The sequence below is a fragment of the Misgurnus anguillicaudatus genome, chromosome 25, assembly GCF_027580225.2.
Source record: "Misgurnus anguillicaudatus chromosome 25, ASM2758022v2, whole genome shotgun sequence".
Classification (NCBI taxonomy): Eukaryota; Metazoa; Chordata; class Actinopteri; order Cypriniformes; family Cobitidae; genus Misgurnus; species Misgurnus anguillicaudatus.
This window is the reverse complement of record NC_073361.2, coordinates 14,751,139-14,778,706: the sequence shown is the minus strand read 5'-3', so window position 1 is coordinate 14,778,706 and position 27,568 is coordinate 14,751,139. Positions and strand designations below refer to the sequence as shown.

General features: G+C 38.5%; 1 protein-coding gene across 1 annotated transcript in view; it reads right to left on the bottom strand.

Annotated features, from left to right (window-relative positions):
• The window catches only part of fam49bb (family with sequence similarity 49 member Bb), a 75,413-nt gene that overhangs the window by 19,871 nt on the left and 27,974 nt on the right, over positions 1 to 27,568 (bottom strand). The window lies entirely within an intron of this gene.

Here is a 27,568-nt window from a genome sequence, read left to right as displayed (position 1 = left end):
GGAGAAAGTTATGTAACTTGAAATTATACAAGTGAATGATTAAAGCAAATTTAAATATCAGATTCAGGTGTGAGTGGGGGGTAATAAATAAGTGGCATTAGTGCTACTATATCTCCCATTTAATCACTAAATAATAAACATCAGCCTTTCAAACAGCAGTCGATGCTCTTTTCCTTTACCCCACAGTTTCCACTCTCCAGACGCAGTGGTTTTCCTGTTCAAGGCCCTGAGCCACCAGATGTCAGTTCAGTAACCCCCCCCCCCCTCCTTTAGCACAAACAGTGAGTTACGGGAATCCCTGCGCTTTGGTGGCCAGTGCCAACCGTGCATGTCATGCCTACCGCTCACGTTCAGTTCCCTATTGAGAGGCCCTAGGCTTTCAAAGTCAAGATTTAGGAAGTAGACTACAGTGTTGTTTTAACAAGTAAAACCCCATCAATACACTTGGGGGAAAACCGTGTCAACTGGGTCTTTTGCATTTGTTGTTTCTGCAAGTAACAGTAAAGCCATTGGGACAGACGTAAGGGCAAAAGGTCAAACAGTTCATCCATGAATGCAAATTCGAAGAAAGTCGTGTTTTACAAGACGTTTAAGTTACAAACTAGAGGATTATGTGGAAAATTTATTTTTCTTACTCTTAAATAATGAAAACGTTATCATATCGCCAAAAAATCGCTTTGATATGACCAAAGCAGAAAAACATTTTAAATTGGAAATATAAACCGAAAATCATGATTGTGACAGCTGTGTGCAAATCCAAAATGACACACAAGTGATTGAACTTTAATGTGTCTCTAGTGTCGGAGATCACACGCATTTACTATTAATATACAGTAGCTGTTAATGTTCATCTGTCAATAACTGATGATAAAGTGCACAGTTTTCAGTAGCTACACCCTAAAAAAAATGTGCAAAAAGCTTGTAATCAAAGGGAAACCAATTTTAGCGCTTCAGAGCACCTATATAGCACCTCTGTAGAACCATAAGGGATGCTTTAGTCATGCTTAAGCACCATTAAGGTTCATATAGCACAATATGGTTCTACACAGGTGTTACATAGCTGATGTTAGCACTAAAAAAATGATTACAAGCCAGTGAACCACTTTTAGTGCTATTTAGTATTTTTATAGTGTATACTGGAATGACATGGTGCAGGTGCTGTTGTCAATGAGACCCATTTCAAGCCCATTGACATAAGCAGAACAGACGCACTGCCATGTTGTTTCTTAACTACTGTTTTTATTCAAATGATTACATATCATAACTAAACATAGTATTAACTCTTTTCCCCATCATTGAAGAGTTTCCTTGCCACCCTGAAAAAATGATTCATTGAATTTAATAAATTTTTTTAAGGTAAGTGGTTGCAATCAATTTATTTAAGCTACATTTAAACAAAAAAGATTAGTAACGTAAAATAAAACATAAAACTTTTGTTTAAATGTAGCTTAAATAAATTGATTGCAACCACTTATCTTAAAAAAATGATTAAATTCAATGAATCATTTTTTTCAGTGCAATGACAAGTTTTTCTGGCAATCCATATTTCTGCTATAATCCACCAGGTGGTGCTCTTACCCAACTTATAAAACCTGGAAGTATTACCTTACTGTGGGTTCACATCTGGCACTTTTGAGGTGTCAAATTTGAGTCTACCGCGTCTAGTTTGCCACTTGAACATTTTGAGTTTCATTCACGCGTGAAAGCTGCGAGTGAAATTCTAGTCGTCGAGACATTCACGCGGAAATTCGCGTCATGGGAGGGGCTTCTGTGACTCCGCTCGCTTTCTGTAATCACACCACTACTAGAGCAAGCTCCTGATTGGTTAGCGCGGCTCGTTTTTCTGAAAAGTTCAAATTGTTCAATTTGCTTGAACTAGCAAGTGAATACGACACGAGACCTCCAGACGCACGTCAACGCGTCTTCACATTGACTTAACATTGAAATTACTTGCGGCTGGTGTGAACGCAGCATTAGGGCAAACAGTTCAAACTCTGTGTATGTTTTGACCATCGTTCTGAATCTGATCTCTATGAAAAATCCTTTAGAAAAAAATGTTATAGTCTCGGCTTTTTGCTCAAATTTTGGTATTTTTAAAGAACCCTTCCCATATTTGAGAGGTGTTAAAAAGAGAACAAATGAAGGTAGGATGAAAAGTTTTTTTGTTGTTGTTTGAAAGCAGAGGGTCTATTCTTTTAGTAAGGAATAATTGACGACGGGCCATTGAATTATAAGAAAATAATGCACACCAAGGTGGTAATGCGGCACGACGCGAATAATTCAAAGGACCGGAGTCAATTATTCCTCTTATACCACGGTTACCACAAACATTGCTCTGGTGACTATTTTTAAGACATTTGACAATTTAGGTGTGCGGTTTACAGAAAAATAATCAACACCCATAGAACATTTCTCAGCCATTCAGAATGCAGCATTCAACAGACCCGTGGTATAATTTGATATATTGTATGTTCATATATTTAAAGAAGGCATTCAACTTTTGTGAAAATCGTAAAAAAGCTGGTGCTGGCTTGCAACGTTTTTTAAAAACACTGGCGGGGAAAGTGTTAATAAGGTTGCTGAGTTGTGTAATTATTTTATTGGTTTATAGTTTTTTTCAACTCAGATTTTTGGTTTTTCATTTCGTTTTTCGGCCAGGTGCATCCAGAATTTTCTTTTTCGGTGCATCACTAGTTAAAGATTCGTTATGAAACTATATAGCTTGACAAAGAACATTTTAGTAAACTTTATTTCTAAGGGGGTGAGTACACCAAGGCGTTTATATTTTCAATTGTTTCCAGTGGAAGCGGGGCGTTTTTCAAAAACACCAGCAGCTGGTGGGTTTTGTCTGCACTGAGCGCCGGCGCTCAGTATTTTTTCCGTGCTTGCCGATAAGTGCCCAGAGTTGAAAAATGTTCAACTTTGGGTGAAACGCTCAGCCTGTCAATGTAACTTTTCACTCGGCCGTCCAATGGAGGGGCGGGACAAATATCACAACAACCAACCAGCGCTTCGTTCAACGCCTGATAAACAAAACAGAAGTATCACAGCAACCAAAGCACTTAGCTGCAAAAACGCTGGCAAGCGCCGACAGTTGGTGTTCGACTGCTGTTTTCACCCACATTTAAATACTTTGGTGTAAACAGCCCCTTAGAGACTTTCTGCAACTAAAACGTTCAGAAAACATTACCGCATCGCTTTTCTCCTACTTTCCAACGTGGCATTCTGAAAAATGTAAGCATTTATAACTGGCTGTGGCGCTGACGCACCTGGAAAAATGTAGAGCTGCACGATTAATCGTTAAAAGATTGTGATCTCGATTCGACCCCCCAAACGATCTTAATCAAGCATTTCCACGATTCAGGTAATTAATTATATTCTCAAGGAGGAAAGTAGTCTCGACAGTTCTCTTGACAACACACAATCACAGTGGCCGCGATGACGTCTTGATGTCACATTTTATTGGGCAAGCCAGATGTGCTCGTGTTTGCTCCACTGGTACAGCGGATGCTTTCGCCGAGAAGTTAGACAGAAATAAACAAAAAACTAAAGAGAATGAGTGAGGCAGAGCAATGCGCAGGTACGTCCGACAAGAACCTTGACTACTTACATTACGTTTTCCTGTATTTGGCCCAAGTGTTCTAGTGGGTCTGAAGATTAAGCGTGCATGTAGATTTATTCACCTGATGGATGTTCACGCCGCCAGCGAGAGCGTCAAAAAACGCTCTGGCACTCAAATGCATCTCTGGAATCAAAATAACGTATTTGTGCACGCAATGTAAACCGCCCCTCAGAATGTACTCAAATAGCATCCACAATGCAGCACACTATATACAACATTCTCGCTCCAGTTTAACTCTATCCACCCAAAAACATAATGTAAAACCTATGCTTCAAAAACAGGCCATTCAGAAATATGAACGTCAACGTCTATTTGGTATGCGGTACCTCGACCTGCCCTGATGAACCACAGTTTGAACTGCACTTGTAAATAAAGTTAGTCTTAAAAAGGTGCAATACCATGAACTAGGTCATTTAAACATTTTTCAATCATGAGAAAAGAGTTATATAAGAAGCATCGTAGTGTATTTTTTCTGTGTGATTTCTAAAACTGACACTTAAACAAGCGTTGACAAATACTCTCTGCATAAATATTGCTTTTACCAAGAACGCAATGTCCTTCACAAAAAAACCCGAAAGAGAAAAAGATGGACCCTTCTAAACCTTTTATACCAATGACACACTTACCATATCATCAGTCATTCAGTGTCTACACACATGACATCTAGCAGGTGAAAGCAAAACACTCTATTCAGAAAACACACATACACACAAAGCTGCACACAGTGTGTTGACTTTGACTATTGTGCATTTTTATGACATCTGCATCATACAAATAGGCCAAGTGACACATAAAGACAGACTTGTGCTTACATGTGCTTACAGCTGGTCCAAGGAGATGATAGAGGACTCAATGCAAACGAGACTGAAAAGGTCATTCTAGGCCACAACCACAACAGCAGCGTATTACCCATAATTCCTGCGCCTCTGGCATGAGGGGGGAGGAGTATTAATACACATGCATGAGCATGTTGGCGGCTAGATGTGTTTGTTTGTGTGTGTGAGTATTATATAATCATGGCCGACGCAAGACGGGACACTAAAAGGGATGCAAATCTAGAAAGTGCAGGATAAACAGTCGCGCCTACACTCATGCGATTACAATGAACCTGACCGTCACCTACAGTAAATACACAGGTGCGCATGAATGTGAAAGCACAAATGTAAAAGGTAAACAAGCAGATCACTACATGTTTTGGAGTAAATAGTATGATGAATAATTGTGAATAATAGTAGTGCTATTGAGTATGAATTAAAATATTGATGCTATTAATAATAGACCCCACAAAAAATACATATCATTATTTTCTACGGTTTGGCTAAATAAATAAATGTTAATTTAATGATTATTACATTTAATTAAAGTAAATAAATGAAATAATGATTAAATTATATATGTATATATTTAAATATATGAAGAGTTTTGGTTCCAAAACGCAATAAATACTTTTTGACTAATTTGGGTAAAAATGTGTTTTCTATACCAAGAAAATCACAAGATGAAAAACACTATTTTCTGTTACAAACTTTTAAATAGCATCTTTAGGTTCTAATAACATTAAAAATTCAAATCCATAATTTGATTTTCAAAGATTTATTATAAAATTCTTATTTCCGCAAAATGCAATAAATCCATGGCAAGTTTTTTTTTCAAAATGTTATAAATCTACTGAATCCTATATAAATGTGCATTCATCTTTGCCATGTTATATTCATTTAGTTGACTAGTGGTATACACTGATTAAAAAATAAACATTAATGGCATTAATCAAAACACTTACTTTGTCACATTAAGATCACTATCATTGCTACTGTCGTCATCGCTGAACTTTTTTGACAGCGATCAGCTGTAAAATGTTTTGATCCTGCTCGATTTTCGTTGACTTTGAGAAAAATAATGTAAAGTTTTTCATAAGATCTGCTGGGGTCAATGTGTTAGCATGACAGAAGCTTGATGTTGTCGGGAGAACAAGCAACAGTCGGCATTTTTCCATCTCTGGAGTGCCCCTCGTGTAAATTATTCGATTTTGATGGCTTACGTTTCTTCCCCGCCACAGAAAACCACCACAGGTTTATCAATGCCATCAAAATATTATTTTGTTTTTATTTGTTTGTTGATCACGAAGTACAAAGTCGATGAGGGAAACTAGAATTCTGTGTGTATTAAAAGCGTCGCCATTGTTGTTTATAGTGCGTGGAATGGTGCGCTGTGATTTGTTGAGCGGATTTATTGCATTTTGCAGAGAAGGAGGAGTGACGTTTATTGCCTTTTGGGAAAAAGGGAGAAAAGAGGACAGAATAACACAGTGGATATTGGATTTTGCGTAAAATTAAGAATTTACATTTTTAATACTGACCAAATACAATACTGATTTTGGCGGTAACTCATTAAAAAAAAATGTTTAGCGCGTTTTGGAACCAAACTCTTCATATAATAAATTATTATTTCATTTTTATTTTATTCTGTTTATTAACATGCGATGGTATAATCAAACATAATTATACATTGTTTGGAGATGGGCTCAAAATCCTAACTATATGATCCTGTGTGTAGGCCTTAGTTAGAAACCCAAAGGAAAGAGACAGGCCGAAGAAGATACGCATGGAATGACACAAGACAGGCTGCTGACAGGTGGAAAGTTAAGATGTGAACAGGTAGACAGGTGAACAGACAGACAGAAAGAAAGCCAAAGGTAAAGAAACATCAGGCATGAGAGATCAAACAAGGATTGACGCAGGTGAAGTTGCAGGTACTGAAATCATCAGTACTGTGTGTGTGTGTGTGTGTGTGTGTGTGTGTGTGTGTGTGTGTCATGATGATCCGAGTCAGAGACAGTACAGAAAGTCGCTGACAGTAAATCACTGATCAAAAGCATTTTAACCCTCACTGACCGAGCAAAGACCTGCCTGAACTTTTATGCACACTAACTCAGACATTTATGCTTTTTAAGAGAGACGACCCAGATGGACACACGTGAGAAGATAAAGCCACTCTGAGGATCATCTGGAAGTCAGGGCTTAATGGGTCTCAGGATTAGAGGTCAAGGTCAGAGGATCTCATGCCAACAGCTGGACTTAAACAAGAGCAAATGACAGATGTGTTTAGCTTGTTTGTAAAAGTTGGCTGTCATTTATTTATCTCTTTAGTTGTGTCAACTGGAAAGCATTAAAGAGAGCATTTAAAAAAACTGAGAAAGATAAAGCTTGTTAGGATTTACAGGAAGGCCCAAATGGATTTTTGGCGTTACAGTGTAGCTGTGCCACCCACAACACCCTTTAAGCTGCAAAGCAATTTGATAAACCACCCAGAACACCTTAGCAACTGAACAGCAACACCCTGGCAACCGTCCAAAAGACCACTTACATTTTCTACAGTAAATGTTAAAATATAATGATTGTATAATACGGCACCCATGTGTACTGTGCATGCATTCTTGTTCACTGCTGGGAAGTTCCTTGATATAAATCTGACCTGAATCAAAGCCATGCCAATGTGAGCAAAGTGCGCCAACCCCAAATCACAACCAACTGCTCCTTTGAACCAATCTAGGAGGTCAATACAAGGACAGCCATCTCAATGATGTGATATTTTAGAAATTTTTTACACAAAAAGCAATAAAAAACTTTAAATGAAGACAAACATTATATTACACTCAAATCTTTTATATATATATATATATATATATATATATATATATATATATATATATATATATATATATATATATATATATATATATATATATATATATATATATATATATATATATATATATAAAATGGGAATATATATATATATATATTACACAAATATTGCCATTTAATCAGTACAACATGTACTTTACATTTTTGCATTTGCCAGATGCTTTCATCTAATAAAAGTATAGATTTTATCAATATGTGTGTACCCTAAAAATCCAACCCATGAATGCGATAGGTGTGTTGAAGTAAAATAACCGAAAACATTACAGGGTACATGGGCCATACGCCTACTAAGGCAAGAGCGACGCCTACAGAGGTTCAGGGGGTTGGATTAAAAAGTGTGCATTTGCCTCTTAGCTTTACGCACAGCGGTCCCAAAGGGTCCACGCGAGCTCCCATCATGAGCTCTTTCCGATTGAGGAGAGGCTCTGACCTGGTTGTTTTCTTTTGGAAGCATCCTACTGGGGCATTGCGTGCTGGAGGAGAGAAGCTATGATGGGTAGGAGGGGGCGAAGAGGGGATTGTCTAAGCCCGCTGGGCACTTACGATTCACTACTGCGTTCTGATTGGCTGCACGCAAGTTCTCCCGCGCTCCACTGTATCCATGGAGTTGAAAAAAGCTGGTGCTACCAAAAACACGGCGATGGCCAATCGGAAAGCGGGCGGAGGGGGTGTGGGGTTGGATGAGGGCACTGGAGCAGTAGTCCGACTTAAGAGCTTGCGCACGAATACATGAATAGCGATGAGGTAATGCGCTAAAAACAGTAGCGCAGGGTAGACAAGCTGATTAATCACAAATTCGGGAACGGAAGATTAACATTAATTGTATGTATATACCTACCTTTATATTTAAGTTGAAATATGATTGTAAACACAAATATGTGCAAAATGTCACCAGAAAAATCTGAAATAAAACCTTTAATTCAAGTCAATTGAAAAAATTGTCATAAATTCTTACAGCTATTTAATGCATGCATGCATGCAATGCAGCACCCGTGCCCACACCAACCCAGAAAAACATCCTGGAAATAAATGCAATTCTGCATAAGCACTGCAGCATGGGAATCCACGTGCATTGCCATCCTACAGTATTACTCCAGCGCCATAGGCAAAAACAATCTCTCCATCACGTGGCCACGGCCGTGGAGTGGCTAACCGGCTGCCGGGGCTTTAAGGGGGAGGGGAATCATGCAATAATCCATTTATGTATGCGATAAAGTGTGCAAGATTGTGTAGAATTAAACCTAATGGGAAATGAACACAACCATGTTATTTTCAGACGCGCAACACTAAACATTAATTTGCTAAAATGACATTTTATGGAGGCTCAGCAATAAATACAGATCAGTGCATGTTGGGCTTTAAACACAGCGTATCTGTATTTATTGCATTGGAATTCAATGCATTCAGCTATTTTACAAAACACAAGTATGAGTAGTCTGTGCGTGCCATGCATCATGCAGTGTCAGTCTCCCGCAGCCTTACATCCCTGTCTGCAGTTTTAAACTTGACCTAAATATCCTGGGGCGTGCCGCCACATCGCATTATCCGAGTAGCTGTGCTCTGGTCCCGCCCGACCCCCTGACACTCATCCAATCGGGAAGAAAACGGGGGCAGATATCCTTCATCCACTCCGAAAACCAGCAAGCACCACATCCATGACCTGCTTGACCCCACCCATCCAAAGCGATGCATTATGAAAATAAAGCGTGCGTAGAGTCGCATGGATGTGTTTGTTTGTGATTTGTAGCTCCGCCCACACTGGCAGCATTGGGGTAAACAGCCTCTTTAATGTCCTTTTTTAGCATGTTGTGGCAAAACCAAAACAAACAGGAGAAAAGGCCAATGAGGAGTCAGTGCTTTGATGGCTGATTGTGATTGGCGCAGACAGTTTGACTGTTACTGCAATAACAACACAGTCAAATAGCAACTGTGACTTATTTACATAAACTACTAGCTTTAACAATGACAACATTTCAGTGTTTTCAATGTTTCCCGCCATGATGTATGTTATAAGGTTACAATTTCAATTTAATATGTTTATCTAGCTCAATTGCGATCCGCTAAGAACAAACATACGGATAAAATGTATAACTTGTAATGCACTTTAAGGAGTTTGGAAGAAAAGCGTTTAGCAAATGCATACCAATGTATTTTTTTCACATCATTTACAAGTGGGTGGTGGTACATGCTGATAGCCAGAGAGGTACAGTGCAGGATTTTTGGTTAATCTCTTCTTCAATAGGACCTCTTACGCTACACCGTACCACTCACGATCAAAGCTTGAAACCATGGCAACCGAATATCATAAGCCAAAACAGGGGCACCACATCCGAAATGTTGGGAGAAGGAATTTTAAGCCACCCCTGTTAAAGTGTCGGAAGTCTGCTTAATAAACAAACATGCGTTGCTTTCAGGAGCTGCTAAGCTTATCGTATCTTTCAAAGGTCCTTCTGTAAACCAAACCAAACGAAACATGAGATAATAGTTGAGAACACAAAACTGAACGCATTCCTGTTTTCAATGTGACAACCGGTGCCCTCGAGATAAAATACTGTAGTATATTTTAGCATTTACTATACAAGTTGGATTATTGACTATAATGTATACGTTATATTTACTATGGTAGGATTCAAAAACACTATAGTACATAGTAGTATAGAATATAGTAAATAATAATAAAGTACACTACAGCATGTGGGGCATACATGCCGATGCACGACGTTCGCTCCATTCATTTCAGAAATCTCTCTCTATACATACAGATTAAATAGAGGATCCCAAATCATTCACAACCTGAAAATGCACTGACGCCCATTTTTATCACTGAGTGATTCACTGCAATTAAATCCAATAATTTTGGCACGTATCGTTAATTAGCATTATGAAAAATGTTAAATGTTCATTGTGGTCTTACTATTCATGATTCAGAGTAAATCTTTGGCATGCAGGAAAGCTGTACGTGCCGAGTGTGAGGGGTGGGGTGCTGTCAAACCAAAATGGTTTTTTTGGGGGTGTGTATGGCATGCGGTGGGTTTGCGCTAAGCTGCACAAGATTATTATTTTTTAGGCACAGAGCGCCCTCTGCTGACAGTGAAGTAGGTGGCATATACAGCGGGCCACTCCCTAATCTCTGAGGCTGCTATAAATATACTTCATTAAAATTATATATAAAAAAAACATAATCATTAGATATACAATAAAACATTTTAGAAATTGAACAAATATTGAATGATAATTCTCCCAATAGTCAGATTTGAGTTATATTTTAATATTATGTCAGTATTTTTTTTTTAAAGCTGACATAAAACTTATTTGCAAGCTATTGAGGCTGTCAATGATACTGTGACCTAGTCTGTGAAAACCCAGCTGAAGTTATTTTAGAAATGTAGTGTCTGTGAAAAATAACCTTGATATCTTTAATGTTGACAGAGTAGGATCTGGTCAAAAATTTGAAATAAATATGAAATTAATAATTGAGATCAAACTGATGCTCCTAATCTCAAAGTTAGACTTTAGCCTGAATTTCACAGACACTGTCACATTTTTTCAATTTTTAAAGTTCACCAATCAATGTCTCATTTAGATAAATACTAGATAAATGCACCTATTATTAAATAAATTAAATAATAACAATAAGTTTAAATACTATGTAAGATCAGAACAGTATGATGGCTTTGTTATGCCAACAATGAATGATGGGGAAGTACAGTAATTTGATATTATTAACTGTTGGGGATTATAAAATGCATGAATTTCATACAGAATCAGACCTAAAGCCACATATGAAAGTGACTTTTTAGTCGATTAAAAACCACAAGCAAAAAAAAAAAAAGTACATTTAAGACTGCAGAAAGGCTGCATGGCCTACAATAGTAGCTTTAAAAGATTCATAAAATGTAAAAGTTGAAAATTATTTCTGGCCTGCACTAAAACAACTTGGTTAATTCAATTCAACCTACTATTTCAAGTTTTGACTTGTAATAGGTTGGCATAACATATAAAAAACAATTTTAAATTGTTAAACTAGATTTGTTAAAGTAAAAAAAAATAATAGGGATGCACCGATACCACTTTTTAAGGATCGAGTACGAGTACCGATATTTTTTCCGGGTACTCTCCGATACCGATGCTTGTTGTACTTGTTGTGGCAATTTTCTAAGAACAACACAATGAAACTAATGAACATATCAGCATTTTTATTTTTAACAACTCATATTATAAAAAACAAATCATTCTTATGTGCTTATCATCACAGATTTTCAAAGACAAAGTTTCACAGTGTCCAATAACCTCCAAAGGGCAAAACCAAGGACCTAATGCATGTAATTTTTACCTGCCTGTCACAAAGCTGTCAAAGTGCTAAATAAATCACAAACAACAAGACAATAAAATTTGTCAAAGTGTCATAAAGTACGTCACGTGAGGTATCAGTCTTTGGTATCGGGGTATTTTTACAATTACGAGTACAAGTACATGAGCTTCGTATCCGGCTGATACCGATACTGGTAGGTGCATCCTTAAAAAATATATGTTGATTTGATATAACTTTTTACAGTGTAGTTGACAAAAACATGACATGTCGTTTTAGGGGCGAAAATGTAATAAACATTGTTTTCTTTAAAGGCCAGAAACATGTATTAAGAAATGAACATTTTGATCTCAAGTTACCTTTAATTGATGCTGATTGCCAACATTTTTTTGACCACAGAGTTTTAAACACGGCTTTGTAAAACTTTAAGATGTTCAGCAGAAAATGATCCCGCTCCTGACCTGTATACTTCAATAAAGCTTTATCCATAAGAAATGTGTATGTGTGGTATTCATGGGTGGGTGGTAAGTGCAGTGTACATATGACACCCTCAAAATGAAAGGGAAGCAAACCCGATAAATATTTAACTAATCCTTCCCCTCCCTTCAGCTGCATCAACATGTATAATATGAGATCACCGCACTGACTGACTCACAAAACACACCGACATCCAGCTCATGTTTAGAAGATCTCATAGACCTCTAGGCATGCATCGCTTAACAGTATGTTGTTTCTTAAAAGGGCAACTCTTGCCAAATGAATGATACAGAAAAATGTAAAACATCATGGGGTGGTTTCCCGGACGATTAATCCAGGATTGGGCCTTAAGTCTTTCCCCGCCAGCGTTTTTTTTTTTTAAGCACCAGCACTTTTTATGATTTTTAATGAAGTTTAATGCCTTTCAGAAACTGTTCTTCTTAAAATATATAAACATACAAACAATCTAATGAAAACAGAGCCTCTGCTTTCAAATTAAAAAATCTGTTTCATCCAGAATGTATAATTGTAGTCTGGCTTAATCCTATTGCATATGGACTTCTTTAATATTAAAAAAGATGAATCATTCTGCAGTCTGATTCAATTCAGGTTTGCAGGAGAATATTTGGTCAGGAATAAAATTTACATTATTATAAAATGAAGCTGTTAGAGGTGCCTAAGCCTTGGCTTCAGACATCGCTCTCCACAAAAAGCCACAAATGACTTTGCAGACGGTGCCACCTGCTGTACAACATAAGCAATACCTTTACCACAATCCAACACTGCTATACTGCACCACGATAACATAAACAAACACCACCTGTGTCTATTAAACTTTAGAGACACCAGAACAGTAAAACCACATTAGACCAAAATATCATGTTCTATTTTAGCTGCTATAAAACCATTTAGTGACTTCATAAAAGCAAACATACAAAAGTTTTAAGGTTGCTATATAACCGAGCAGTTTTGTGATGTACTACTTACTGCCTTAGGGGAAACATTACTATTATTATTGCAAATGTATGTTTATTACTTTAAAAAGTAATATTACATGTGCTTTAAAGTGATAAGACCAAGCGTGCCGCACAAGCCCTGAAAAGTGAAGCCAAAATGTCTCGATCGGCCCTCAGTGACCGGTCCCAGTATAGGTCATAAAGCCCGCCTCCCCATGTTATTCAGTGGGACTTGAGACCAACTAAGCAATTTAGTTACACTTCAATTATCTTTTTTTCCGAAGCTGGTTTCTGTCATTTACTGTAGTTTTTATCACGCTGATGAAAATACAAATGTTTGTTTTTAAAATAAGTTTGTTTTAGTTAGTTATTTAATGCTATAAAAACAGTGGTGTCACGTCATGATTGACAGCTGTGATATGCGCATTCTGTGAGAGCGAGGGCGGGGCCTTGATTTCGCAGCTTTACTTCCTGCTACTGCGCAGGACTGGTCCCGAAATCGCTACTGCGCAGACTCAAGACCCAAGATGTCAGCGCCGTATCGGGACACTGGCGGCTTCACTTTTCACCAATGGAAGAAGCGAAGGGGCGTCGTCCATTTTTTTTACAGTCTACGGATACGACTCACAATTGTCATCTTGCAGACAATAAAATAAGTAAAAATCGTACATGATATTGGAATACTTTAGCAACCATACAGCAATGATCTGGCAACACCCGGTTAAACACAACACACATGTTCACTAGAAAATCTAATCAAATCAAGTCAACAGCACAAGTTTACTTAGAAATTGTATTGTGAAGTGAATGAGTAACTCATCTCTAGTAATGCATGGATTCAACTTTATAGACTTGAAGATTAAAACGGAGTGTATAACAGATACCTTCAGCTATTAAAAATAACCATGCATTTATAATAATACAGTTATCTTCAATAACAAATCTCTCAGAGCAATCGTGCAAATCCTATTAAACTGAAAAATTCTCTAAAAAGAGGCAATTTTCATCATAACCAGACAGTGGCAGTATTGGCTGACATTCAAGGGAGGGGCTGAAGCTGTCAAAATATGACCACAGGCTGCACTGCCAGACTCATAAAATCCATCTTCTCTTCTCAAAAAAGATGTTTTCATTAGCCTACAGTCACAAGATCTGATATAATTCAAATGCATCTCCTGTAACGAAGCATCATGAAACTGTGTCTGGGTGTAATTATGCAATAGCTTTATAGCTTATAGAGAGCTATCATCAGATATAAAGGTGTGTTCTCTGGTTGAAAGTGGGCAATTATGTGTGTAACAGGGTATCTATGGAAACAAAGGCAAAATAAACATGGGTGGCTAGGGACAAAAATGATTAAAAAATAATAGGAATTAGGCTAATTAAATGAGAGTCACAAGGGTGGAGACATGGTGCCATCTAAAATTACAGATTTGAACCTTTTAAATAAATGCACTTTTTTTGTATTTTATACAATTGCATTCATTCTCATGAAAACATTTCAATATCTGCACTGTCAAAAAAAAGCCTAAATATGTATCCCAGCTGTCACTGGGGCTGTACCCTTTCAAAAAGTATGACTTTGCACTCTTGTGTGACACAAGCAGTTAAATGATTAGATATGATATATTTATTTTAATACAAAACAACCACTCCACACAGACAAGGTCCTAATAAAGTATTTTTTTCCATCACAAAAATACATATTTAACATACAACAAGGTTCCTTTACTACTTGAAAGCTAAGACACATTCTGTACCCATTTAACACTCTAAAAGCCCCAAAGCTATTTGCCTGGCTTCAGATGCCTCTCCATCTTGCATATAAATAGGGCCACCTTTCATAAACTCTGACCCTGTGATTACATAAGCCACCATCCTAGAGAAACAGGAAGCTCCATTACTCAAGTCCTCTTTATGTCCTCTTAATGCCATTCACTTCCGCAATAGCCATCTTATGGGGTGGGGGGTGAGAAGCTAAGCAAGTCTTTTTCTCTTTCATTGTAGTGTGAAAACTGGGGCAGAGATTTGTTAAAGAAAGATATGCTTCTACTTTAACAAAATGCTATAACCTGCTGGAAAAACTTTTGATTGCTTAGTGGAGGAATGTTGTTCAAAACTTGAATGAAAAAAATGCAAAACAATTTTAAAGCAATCACAAATGCTAAGAGGAATGATGAACACAGACTGTTTGCACCTGCAACACATCAACAGCCATAAGGGCAGGAAGACTCCACATACCAAAACACTGATCAAGAATGTCCGACACTCCAATCCAGCAGAATCAGATGAGAGCTAGAGATCAGTACCCACAATGCTTCACTGCTCCCAAATATCAGAAGAATGAAGAAAAGAGTTTTAAAGAAGTAGACTTTAATGACTTGGAAATGTTGACACATTTTACACAAAGTTCAATGATAAGGTATATTTTGGATTTTGCTTTCTTCTGGTAAACGTCGTTGTATGTACGGATCAAAAGTTACACAGCAACATCAGAGTATATATGTGAATTTAGTTGCTATCGTATAATGTCAGCACAAGGTTTATACTAGCTCTGTGTTCTACTGTAAATGCCAGTGACATCACAACAGACTGTGTTCTACTGTAAATGCTAGTGACATCACAACAGACTGTGTTCTACTGTAAATGCCAGTGACATCACAACAGACTGTGTTATACTGTAAATGCCAGTGACATCACAACCGGCTGTGTTCTACTGTAAATGCTAGTGACATCACAACAGACTGTGTTCTACTGTAAATGCCAGTGACATCACAACAGACTGTGTTATACTGTAAATGCCAGTGACATCACAACCGGCTGTGTTCTACTGTAAATGCTAGTGACATCACAACAGGCTGTGCCTTACTGTATATGCTAGTGACATCACAACAGACTGTGTTATACTGTAAATGCTAGTGACATCACAACAGACTGTGTTAAACTGTAAATGCTAGTGACATCACAACAGACTGTGTTATACTGTAAATGCTAGTGACATCACAACAGACTGTGTTCTACTGTAAATGCTAATGACATCACAACAGGCTGTGCCTTACTGTAAATTCTAGTGACATCACAACAGGCTGTGTTCTACTGTAAATGCTAATGACATCACAACAGGCTGTGTTCAACTGCAAATGCTAGTGACATCACAACAGGCTGTGTTATACTGTAAATGCCAGTGACATCACAACAGACTGTGTTCTACTGTAAATGCTAGTGGCATCACAACCTGCTGTGTTCAACTGCAAATGCTAGTGACATCACAACAGGCTGTGTTCTACTGTAAATGCCAGTGACATCACAACAGGCTGTGTTATACTGTAAATGCTAGAGACATCACAACAGACTGTGTTATACTGTAAATGCTAGTGACATCACAACAGACTGTGTTATACTGTAAATGCTAGTGACATCACAACAGACTGTGTTATACTGTAAATCAGGGGTCTCAAACTCAAACTGGCTTGGGGCCATTTTTAAGACAGACAGTTCATCGGGGGGCCGCAGAGCTATTTTAACGTTCAAAAAAGTACAATGTTTCTGTAAATGTCATGTTTAATTTCTATTATTTAATGTATAATAATACTTAAAAAAATATAAGCAATGGTTTTATCTTTTTAATATACATTATTTTATAAAAGTAGTAAAAGTAAATCTTTTCTTAATCTTATCTTAACTAAGACCTATTAAAACCTTGCACTAAACTAACACATTTAATTCCTGTATACATTTATAAGCTATTATAAAAATTACCACCAGTAAGTGTTTCTGTTTTGATTTATTTTGGATTGTTTTCAGTCATAGTATTGACTTCATTATGTTCTTTATTATTTCATTTTTCATAAATTTTCTATTATATGTGGGAAAATATTAATAATTGAAAGTGATCCCATAACTTTTGAATTAGTCCATGTTATATAAGATGTATTGGACAGAAAAAATAATAGTACTGCTCTATGTGTAATTGAATAGAAAGCTACATAATAATATATTATACTTCATTATATATAGCAGTATACATACTTTTATCTTCTTTACATTTCTCCTAATCTTTTCTCTTTTCTTAACCTGGGCACTTTGATGGCTCTTTTCTTATCTGTAGTTTAAAATGTGTTGCATTACATCTACCGCTCTGCCTCCATATGCGGTGTCTCCATTAGATGCTGTGACTCGTTGATGTGAACTAACCCCATCGCAGCTCGATCTTCTCTGAGTAACAGCTGATATCCACCCGGAAGTAACAAATCTTCTCTAGACAAAAACTACAAAGTCCCGACCAGATGAACTGATCGCATGGTGACAATGGTATGATTGACGCGAGGTTCAGTTGAGGAATTAAAATCCGATCACGCATTCAGTGATCCTCGACATCATGGAGCGTGCGGTTCATGGCTGCGTAGCAACCGGTGACGCGACCCACAACACGGAGCGCAACTTCCGCTCCCGAGCACTTTGGAAAGAAATGCTTTGACTCGTTTTAACGCGTTGTTAGACGTGACATGTGACATACACTTGAACGTTTAAATAAAAAAATCAAACGAATATAAAACAAAGTGAATACAAATCTTTCTGCGGGCCAGATTATTTTATATTTTTGAAAGTTGACGCGGGCCGCAGAGAGGGGGAGGGCGGGCCGCAAATGGCCCGCGGGCCGGGAGTTTGAGACCACTGCTGTAAATCCTAGTGACATCACAACAGACTGTGTTATACTGTAAATGCTAGTGACATCACAACAGACTGTGTTATACTGTAAATGCTAGTGACATCACAACAGACTGTGTTATACTGTAAATCCTAGTGACATCACAACAGACTGTGTTATACTGTAAATCCCAGTGACATCACAACAGACTGTGTTATACTGTAAATGCCAGTGACATCACAACAGACTGTGTTATACTGTAAATGCCAGTGACATCACAAGAGACTGTGTTATACTGTAAATGCCAGTGACATCACAAGAGACTGTGTTCTACTGTAAATGCCAGTGACATCACAACAGGCTGTGTTCTACTGTAAATGCCAGTGACATCACAACAGGCTGTGTTCTACTGTAAATGCCAGTGACATCACAACAGGCTGTGTTCTACTGTAAATGCCAGTGACATCACAACAGGCTGTGTTCTACTGTAAATGCCAGTGACATCACAACAGGCTGTGTTCTACTGTAAATCCTAGTGACATCACAACAGACTGTGTTATACTGTAAATGCCAGTGACATCACAACAGACTGTGTTATACTGTAAATGCCAGTGACATCACAACAGACTGTGTTATACTGTAAATGCCAGTGACATCACAAGAGACTGTGTTATACTGTAAATGCCAGTGACATCACAAGAGACTGTGTTGTACTGTAAATGCTAGTGACATCACAACAGGCTGTGTTCAACTGCAAATGCCAGTGACATCACAACAGGCTGTGTTCTACTGTAAATGCCAGTGACATCACAACAGGCTGTGTTATACTGTAAATGCCAGTGACATCACAACAGACTGTGTTATACTGCAAATGCTAGTGACATCACAACAGGCTGTGTTATACTGCAAATGCTAGTGACATCACAACAGGTTGTGTTCTACTGTAAATGCCAGTGACATCACAACAGGCTGTGTTATACTGTAAATGCTAGTGACATCACAACAGACTGTGTTATACTGCAAAATGCAAATGCTAGTGACATCACAACAGGCTGTGTTATACGGTAAAAGCTAGTGACATCACAACAGACTGTGTTATACTGCAAATGCTAGTGACATCACAACAGGCTGTGTTCTACTGTAAATGCTAGTGACATCACAAACAGACTGTGTTATACTGTAAATGCTAGTGACATCACAAGAGACTGCATTCAACTGCAAATGCCAGTGACATCACAACAGGCTGTGTTCTACTGTAAATGCTAGTGACATCACAACAGGCTGTGCGTTACTGTAAATGCTAGTGACATCACAACAGGCTGTGTTCTACTGTAAATGCTAGTGACATCACAACAGGCTGTCTTATACTGTAAAAGCTAGTGACATCACAACAGGCTGTGTTCTACTGTAAATGCTAGTGACATCACAACAGGCTGTGTTCTACTGTAAATGCTAGTGACATCACAACAGGCTGTGTTATACTGTAAATGCTAGTGACATCACAACAGGCTGTGTTCTACTGTAAATGCTAGTGACATCACAACAGGCTGTGTTATACTGTAAAAGCTAGTGACATCACAACAGACTGTGTTATACTGCAAATGCTAGTGACATCACAACAGGCTGTGTTCTACTGTAAATGCTAGTGACATCACAAACAGACTGTGTTATACTGTAAATGCTAGTGACATCACAACAGGCTGCATTCAACTGCAAATGCCAGTGACATCACAACAGGCTGTGTTCTACTGTAAATGCTAGTGATATCACAACAGGCTGTGCGTTACTGTAAATGCTAGTGACATCACACCAGGTGTGCTATACAGTAAATGCTAATGACATCACAACAGACTGTGTTATACTGCAAATGCTAGTGACATCACAACAGGCTGCATTCAACTGCAAATGCCAGCATCATCACAACAGGCTGTGTTATACTGTAAATTCTAGTGACATCACAACAGGCTGTGTTCTACTGTAAATGCTAGTGACATCACAACAGGCTGTGCGTTACTGTAAATGCTAGTAACATCACACCAGGTGTGCTATACAGTAAATGCTAATGACATCACAACTGGCTGTGTGTTACTGTAAATGCCAGTGACATCACAACAGGCTGTGTTATACTGTAAAAGCTAGTGACATCACAACAGACTGTGTTATACTGCAAATGCTAGTGACATCACAACAGGCTGTGTTCTACTGTAAATGCTAGTGACATCACAACAGACTGTGTTCTATTGTAAATGCTAGTGACATCACAACAGACTGTGTTATACTGTAAATGCTAGTGACATCACAACAGACTGTGTTATACTGTAAATGCTAGTGACATCACACCAGACTGTGTTATACTGTAAATGCTAATGACATCACAACAGGCTGTGTCTTACTGTAAATGCCAGTGACATCACAACAGACTGTGTTATACTGTAAATGCTAGTGACATCACAACAGACTGTGTTATACTGTAAATGCTAATGACATCACAACAGGCTGTGTCTTACTGTAAATGCTAGTGACATCACAACAGGCTGTGTTCTACTGTAAATGCTAATGACATCACAACAGGCTGTGTTCAACTGCAAATGCTAGTGACATCACAACAGGCTGTGTTCTACTGTAAATGCCAGTGACATCACAACAGACTGTGTTATACTGTAAATGCTAGTGACATCACAACAGGCTGTGTTCAACTGCAAATGCCAGTGACATCACAACAGGCTGTGTTCTACTGTAAATGCCAGTGACATCACAACAGGCTGTGTTATACTGTAAAAGCTAGTGACATCACAACAGATTGTGTTATACTGCAAATGCTAGTGAAATCACAACAGGCTGTGTTCTACTATAAATGCTAGTGACATCACAAACAGGCTGTGTTCTACTATAAATGCTAGTGACATCACAAACAGACTGTGTTATACTGTAAATGCTAGTGACATCACAACAGGCTGCATTCAACTGCAAATGCCAGTGACATCACAACAGGCTGTGTTCTACTGTAAATGCTAGTGACATCACACCAGGTGTGCTATACAGTAAATGCTAATGACATCACAACAGACTGTGTTATACTGCAAATGCTAGTGACATCACAACAGGCTGCATTCAACTGCAAATGCCAGTGACATCACAACAGGCTGTGTTCTACTGTAAATTCTAGTGACATCACAACAGGCTGTGCGTTACTGTAAATGCTAGTGACATCACACCAGGTGTGCTATACAGTAAATGCTAATGACATCACAACTGGCTGTGTGTTACTGTAAATGCCAGTGACATCACAACAGGCTGTGTTATACTGTAAAAGCTAGTGACATCACAACAGACTGTGTTATACTGCAAATGCTAGTGATATCACAACAGGCTGTGTTCTACTGTAAATGCTAGTGACATCACAACAGGCTGTGCGTTACTGTAAATGCCAGTATCATCACAACAGGCTATGTGACACTGTAAATGCTAGTGACATCACAACAGGCTGTGTTCTACTGTAAATGCTAGTGACATCACAACAGGCTGTGTTCTACAGTAAAAGCTAGTGACATCACAACCGGCTGTGTGTTATTGTAAATGCCAGTATCATCACAACAGGCTTTGTGACACTGTAAATGCCAGCATCATCACAACAGGCTGTGTTCTACTGTAAATGCTAGTGACATCACAACAGGCTGTGCGTTACTGTTAATGCCAGCATCATCACAACAGGCTGTGTTCTACTGTAAATGCTAGTGACATCACAACAGGCTGTGTTCTACTGTAAATGCTAGTGACATCACAACAGGCTGTGTTATACTGTAAATGCCAGCATCATCACAACAGGCTGTGTTCTACTGTAAATGCTAGTGACATCACAACAGGCTGTGCGTTACTGTTAATGCCAGCATCATCACAACAGGCTGTGTTCTACTGTAAATGCTAGTGACATCACAACAGGCTGTGTTATACTGTAAATGCTAGTGACATCACAACAGACTGTGTTATACTGTAAATGCTAGTGACATCACAACAGACTGTGTTCTACTGTAAATGCTAATGACATCACAACAGGCTGTGCCTTACTGTAAATTCTAGTGACATCACAACAGGCTGTGTTCTACTGTAAATGCCAGTGACATCACAACAGACTGTGTTCTACTGTAAATGCTAGTGACATCACAACAGGCTGTGTTCTACTGTAAATGCCAGTGACATCACAACAGACTGTGTTATACTGTAAATGCTAGTGACATCACAACAGACTGTGTTATACTGTAAATGCTAGTGACATCACAACAGACTGTGTTATACTGTAAATGCTAGTGACATCACAACAGACTGTGTTATACTGTAAATGCTAGTGACATCACAACAGACTGTGTTATACTGTAAATGCTAGTGACATCACAACAGACTGTGTTATACTGTAAATGCTAGTGACATCACAACAGACTGTGTTCTACTGTAAATGCCAGTGACATCACAACAGACTGTGTTCTACTGTAAATGCTAATGACATCACAACAGGCTGTGCCTTACTGTAAATTCTAGTGACATCACAACCTGCTGTGTTCTACTGTAAATGCTAATGACATCACAACAGGCTGTGTTCAACTGCAAATGCTAGTGACATCACAACAGGCTGTGTTCTACTGTAAATGCCAGTGACATCACAACAGGCTGTGTTATACTGTAAATGCTAGAGACATCACAACAGACTGTGTTATACTGTAAATGCTAGTGATATCACAACAGACTGTGTTATACTGTAAATGCTAGTGACATCACAACAGACTGTGTTATACTGTAAATCCTAGTGACATCACAACAGACTGTGTTATACTGTAAATGCCAGTGACATCACAACAGACTGTGTTATACTGTAAATGCCAGTGACATCACAACAGACTGTGTTATACTGTAAATGCCAGTGACATCACAAGACACTGTGTTATACTGTAAATGCTAGTGACATCACAAGACACTGTGTTATACTGTAAATGCTAGTGACATCACAAGACACTGTGTTATACTGTAAATGCTAGTGACATCACAACAGGCTGTGTTCAACTGCAAATGCCAGTGACATCACAACAGGCTGTGTTCTACTGTAAATGCCAGTGACATCACAACAGGCTGTGTTATACTGTAAAAGCTAGTGACATCACAACAGATTGTGTTATACTGCAAATGCTAGTGAAATCACAACAGGCTGTGTTCTACTATAAATGCTAGTGACATCACAAACAGACTGTGTTATACTGTAAATGCTAGTGACATCACAACAGGCTGCATTCAACTGCAAATGCCAGTGACATCACAACAGGCTGTGTTCTACTGTAAATGCTAGTGACATCACAACAGGCTGTGCGTTACTGTAAATGCTAGTGACATCACACCAGGTGTGCTATACAGTAAATGCTAATGACATCACAACAGACTGTGTTATACTGCAAATGCTAGTGACATCACAACAGGCTGCATTCAACTGCAAATGCCAGTGACATCACAACAGGCTGTGTTCTACTGTAAATTCTAGTGACATCACAACAGGCTGTGTTCTACTGTAAATGCTAGTGACATCACAACAGACTGTGTTCTACTGTAAATGCTAGTGACATCACAACAGACTGTGTTATACTGTAAATGCTAGTGACATCACAACAGACTGTGTTATACTGTAAATGCTAGTGACATCACAACAGACTGTGTTATACTGCAAATGCTAGTGATATCACAACAGGCTGTGTTCTACTGTAAATGCTAGTGACATCACAACAGGCTGTGCGTTACTGTAAATGCCAGTATCATCACAACAGGCTATGTGACACTGTAAATGCTAGTGAAATCACAACAGGCTGTGTTCTACTGTAAATGCTAGTGACATCACAACAGGCTTTGTGACACTGTAAATGCCAGCATCATCACAACAGGCTGTGTTCTACAGTAAAAGCTAGTGACATCACAACCGGCTGTGTGTTATTGTAAATGCCAGTATCATCACAACAGGCTTTGTGACACTGTAAATGCCAGCATCATCACAACAGGCTGTGTTCTACTGTAAATGCTAGTGACATCACAACAGGCTGTGCGTTACTGTTAATGCCAGCATCATCACAACAGGCTGTGTTCTACTGTAAATGCTAGTGACATCACAACAGGCTGTGTTATACTGTAAATGCCAGCATCATCACAACAGGCTGTGTTCTACTGTAAATGCTAGTGACATCACAACAGGCTGTGCGTTACTGTTAATGCCAGCATCATCACAACAGGCTGTGTTCTACTTTAAATGCTAGTGACATCACAACAGGCTGTGTTATACTGTAAATGCTAGTGACATCACAACAGACTGTGTTATACTGTAAATGCTAGTGACATCACAACAGACTGTGTTCTACTGTAAATGCTAATGACATCACAAAAGGCTGTGCCTTACTGTAAATTCTAGTGACATCACAACAGGCTGTGTTCTACTGTAAATGCCAGTGACATCACAACAGACTGTGTTCTACTGTAAATGCTAGTGGCATCACAACCTGCTGTGTTCTACTGTAAATGCCAGTGACATCACAACAGGCTGTGCCTTACTGTAAATTCTAGTGACATCACAACCTGCTGTGTTCTACTGTAAATGCTAATGACATCACAACAGGCTGTGTTCAACTGCAAATGCTAGTGACATATCACAACAGACTGTGTTATACTGTAAATGCTAGGGACATCACAACAGACTATGTTATACTGTAAATGCTAATGACATCACAACAGGCGGTGTTCTACTGTAAATGCTAGTGACATCACAACAGACTGTGTTATACTGTAAATGCTAGTGACATCACAACAGACTGTGTTCTACTGTAAATGCTAATGACATCACAACAGGCTGTGTTCAACTGCAAATGCTAGTGACATCACAACAGGCTGTGTTCTACTGTAAATGCCAGTGACATCACAACAGGCTGTGTTATACTGTAAATGCTAGAGACATCACAACAGACTGTGTTATACTGTAAATGCTAGTATATCACAACAGACTGTGTTATACTGTAAATGCTAGTGACATCACAACAGACTGTGTTATACTGTAAATCCTAGTGACATCACAACAGACTGTGTTATACTGTAAATGCCAGTGACATCACAACAGACTGTGTTATACTGTAAATGCCAGTGACATCACAACAGACTGTGTTATACTGTAAATGCCAGTGACATCACAAGAGACTGTGTTATACTGTAAATGCTAGTGACATCACAACAGACTGTGTTATACTGTAAATGCTAGTGACATCACAACAGGCTGTGTTCTACTGTAAATGCCAGTGACATCACAACAGGCTGTGTTATAGTGTAAATGCCAGTGACATCACAACAGACTGTGTTATACTGCAAATGCTAGTGACATCACAACAGGCTGTGTTATACTGCAAATGCTAGTGACATCACAACAGGCTGTGTTCTACTGTAAATTAGAGCCCGACCGATATGCGTTTTTTCAGGCCGATGCCGATACAGATATTAGGGAGTAAAAAAAGACCGATAACGATATATCGGCCGATATTCTTTGTGTGTATATTATAGTTCAGTATATACTACAGTATATTATTCTAAAGTACTGTACATAGAATACACTATATACTTTAACATAATATACTATGAATAAATACAATGCAATGCAATGATCACTCACAAATGTGGTGATCACTCACAAATGTGGTGATCCAACACTTATATTGATGTGACAAAGATATGTACTATAGGCAAGAAGTTAACAATAAACTTTATTATCCAAAATTAGTTGGATATCAGTGCACTAAAAAGTAAACTTGACTTATTATAAATAACTTTAAAACACAAAGAGAACAAAATACATAAAACTTGCATCATTTGCAGTTTTGACGAGAATAACGTTATAAAGAGAAACTTATGAAGTCATTGATTAATATTAGCTTTACAGTAAGTTGTGTACTTCAAAAATAAGTTAGCCACTCACAATTACGAAGACAATGCTTGACGGAGCACATACTAATGTACACTAGTATGTTTAATGTTGTGCACAACGTTTTTATAACACAAACCCAGGGTTCCGTGCAAACTTTAAACTTTTATGAAACTAAAGCGTCTTCGCTCCGCCTCTTTTATTTAGCAAGGGTGTAGAGTTACACGAGCTTATTGAATCAATTGCTCTGAAATTAGCATGTTAACTAACAACACAAGCAGCAGTAATCTCATATAGTGTTATATAAGTGCACGGCTGCGCGTAGTTTAAACGTGTCATTTCTCCGTCTCGCGTCATTTCTCCCGCTTGCGTTTTAACTCGCAAGTCGACAAAGAGACGGATTAAAAACACCAAATGTAAGCGGGAATGCGTCTCTCTTGTCCATTTATAATCCAATCGACCAAAGCGCGTCTTAATACCAGGTGTAAAAATGTTGTGAAGAAGACACTGCGTGACTGCAGCCACCTGAACTGAGAGACTGACTGAAGTGAAGGGGGTGGGGGATTGGCTGGTGTCACTACAGTGAGTGACCTGGGTCGCCATTAGCAACCAGTATGGCGCACTCTGCTGGACAAACAAGTAATTACATCTTTCAAAGGCATTTAATGTGTTCTGTAACAAACATTCATATCGGCGCATATATGCCGCTTATACGCCGATACAGATATATCTGCGACATGCTCATATCGGCAGATAAAATCGGCAAAACAATAAATCGGTCGGGCTCTACTGTAAATGCCAGTGACATCACAACAGGCTGTGTTATACTGTAAAAGCTAGTGACATCACAACAGACTGTGTTATACTGCAAATGCTAGTGACATCACAACAGGCTGTGTTCTACTGTAAATGCTAGTGACATCACAAACAGACTGTGTTATACTGTAAATGCTAGTGACATCACAACAGGCTGCATTCAACTGCAAATGCCAGTGACATCACAACAGGCTGTGTTCTACTGTAAATGCTAGTGACATCACAACAGGCTGTGCGTTACTGTAAATGCTAGTGACATCACACCAGGTGTGCTATACAGTAAATGCTAATGACATCACAACAGACTGTGTTATACTGCAAATGCTAATGACATCACAACAGGCTGTGTTCTACTGTAAATGCCAGTGACATCACAACAGACTGTGTTCTACTGTAAATGCTAGTGGCATCACAACCTGCTGTGTTCTACTGTAAATGCCAGTGACATCACAACAGGCTGTGCCTTACTGTAAATTCTAGTGACATCACAACCTGCTGTGTTCTACTGTAAATGCTAATGACATCACAACAGGCTGTGTTCAACTGCAAATGCTAGTGACATATCACAACAGACTGTGTTATACTGTAAATGCTAGGGACATCACAACAGACTATGTTATACTGTAAATGCTAATGACATCACAACAGGCGGTGTTCTACTGTAAATGCTAGTGACATCACAACAGACTGTGTTATACTGTAAATGCTAGTGACATCACAACAGACTGTGTTCTACTGTAAATGCTAATGACATCACAACAGGCTGTGTTCAACTGCAAATGCTAGTGACATCACAACAGGCTGTGTTCTACTGTAAATGCCAGTGACATCACAACAGGCTGTGTTATACTGTAAATGCTAGAGACATCACAACAGACTGTGTTATACTGTAAATGCTAGTATATCACAACAGACTGTGTTATACTGTAAATGCTAGTGACATCACAACAGACTGTGTTATACTGTAAATCCTAGTGACATCACAACAGACTGTGTTATACTGTAAATGCCAGTGACATCACAACAGACTGTGTTATACTGTAAATGCCAGTGACATCACAACAGACTGTGTTATACTGTAAATGCCAGTGACATCACAACAGACTGTGTTA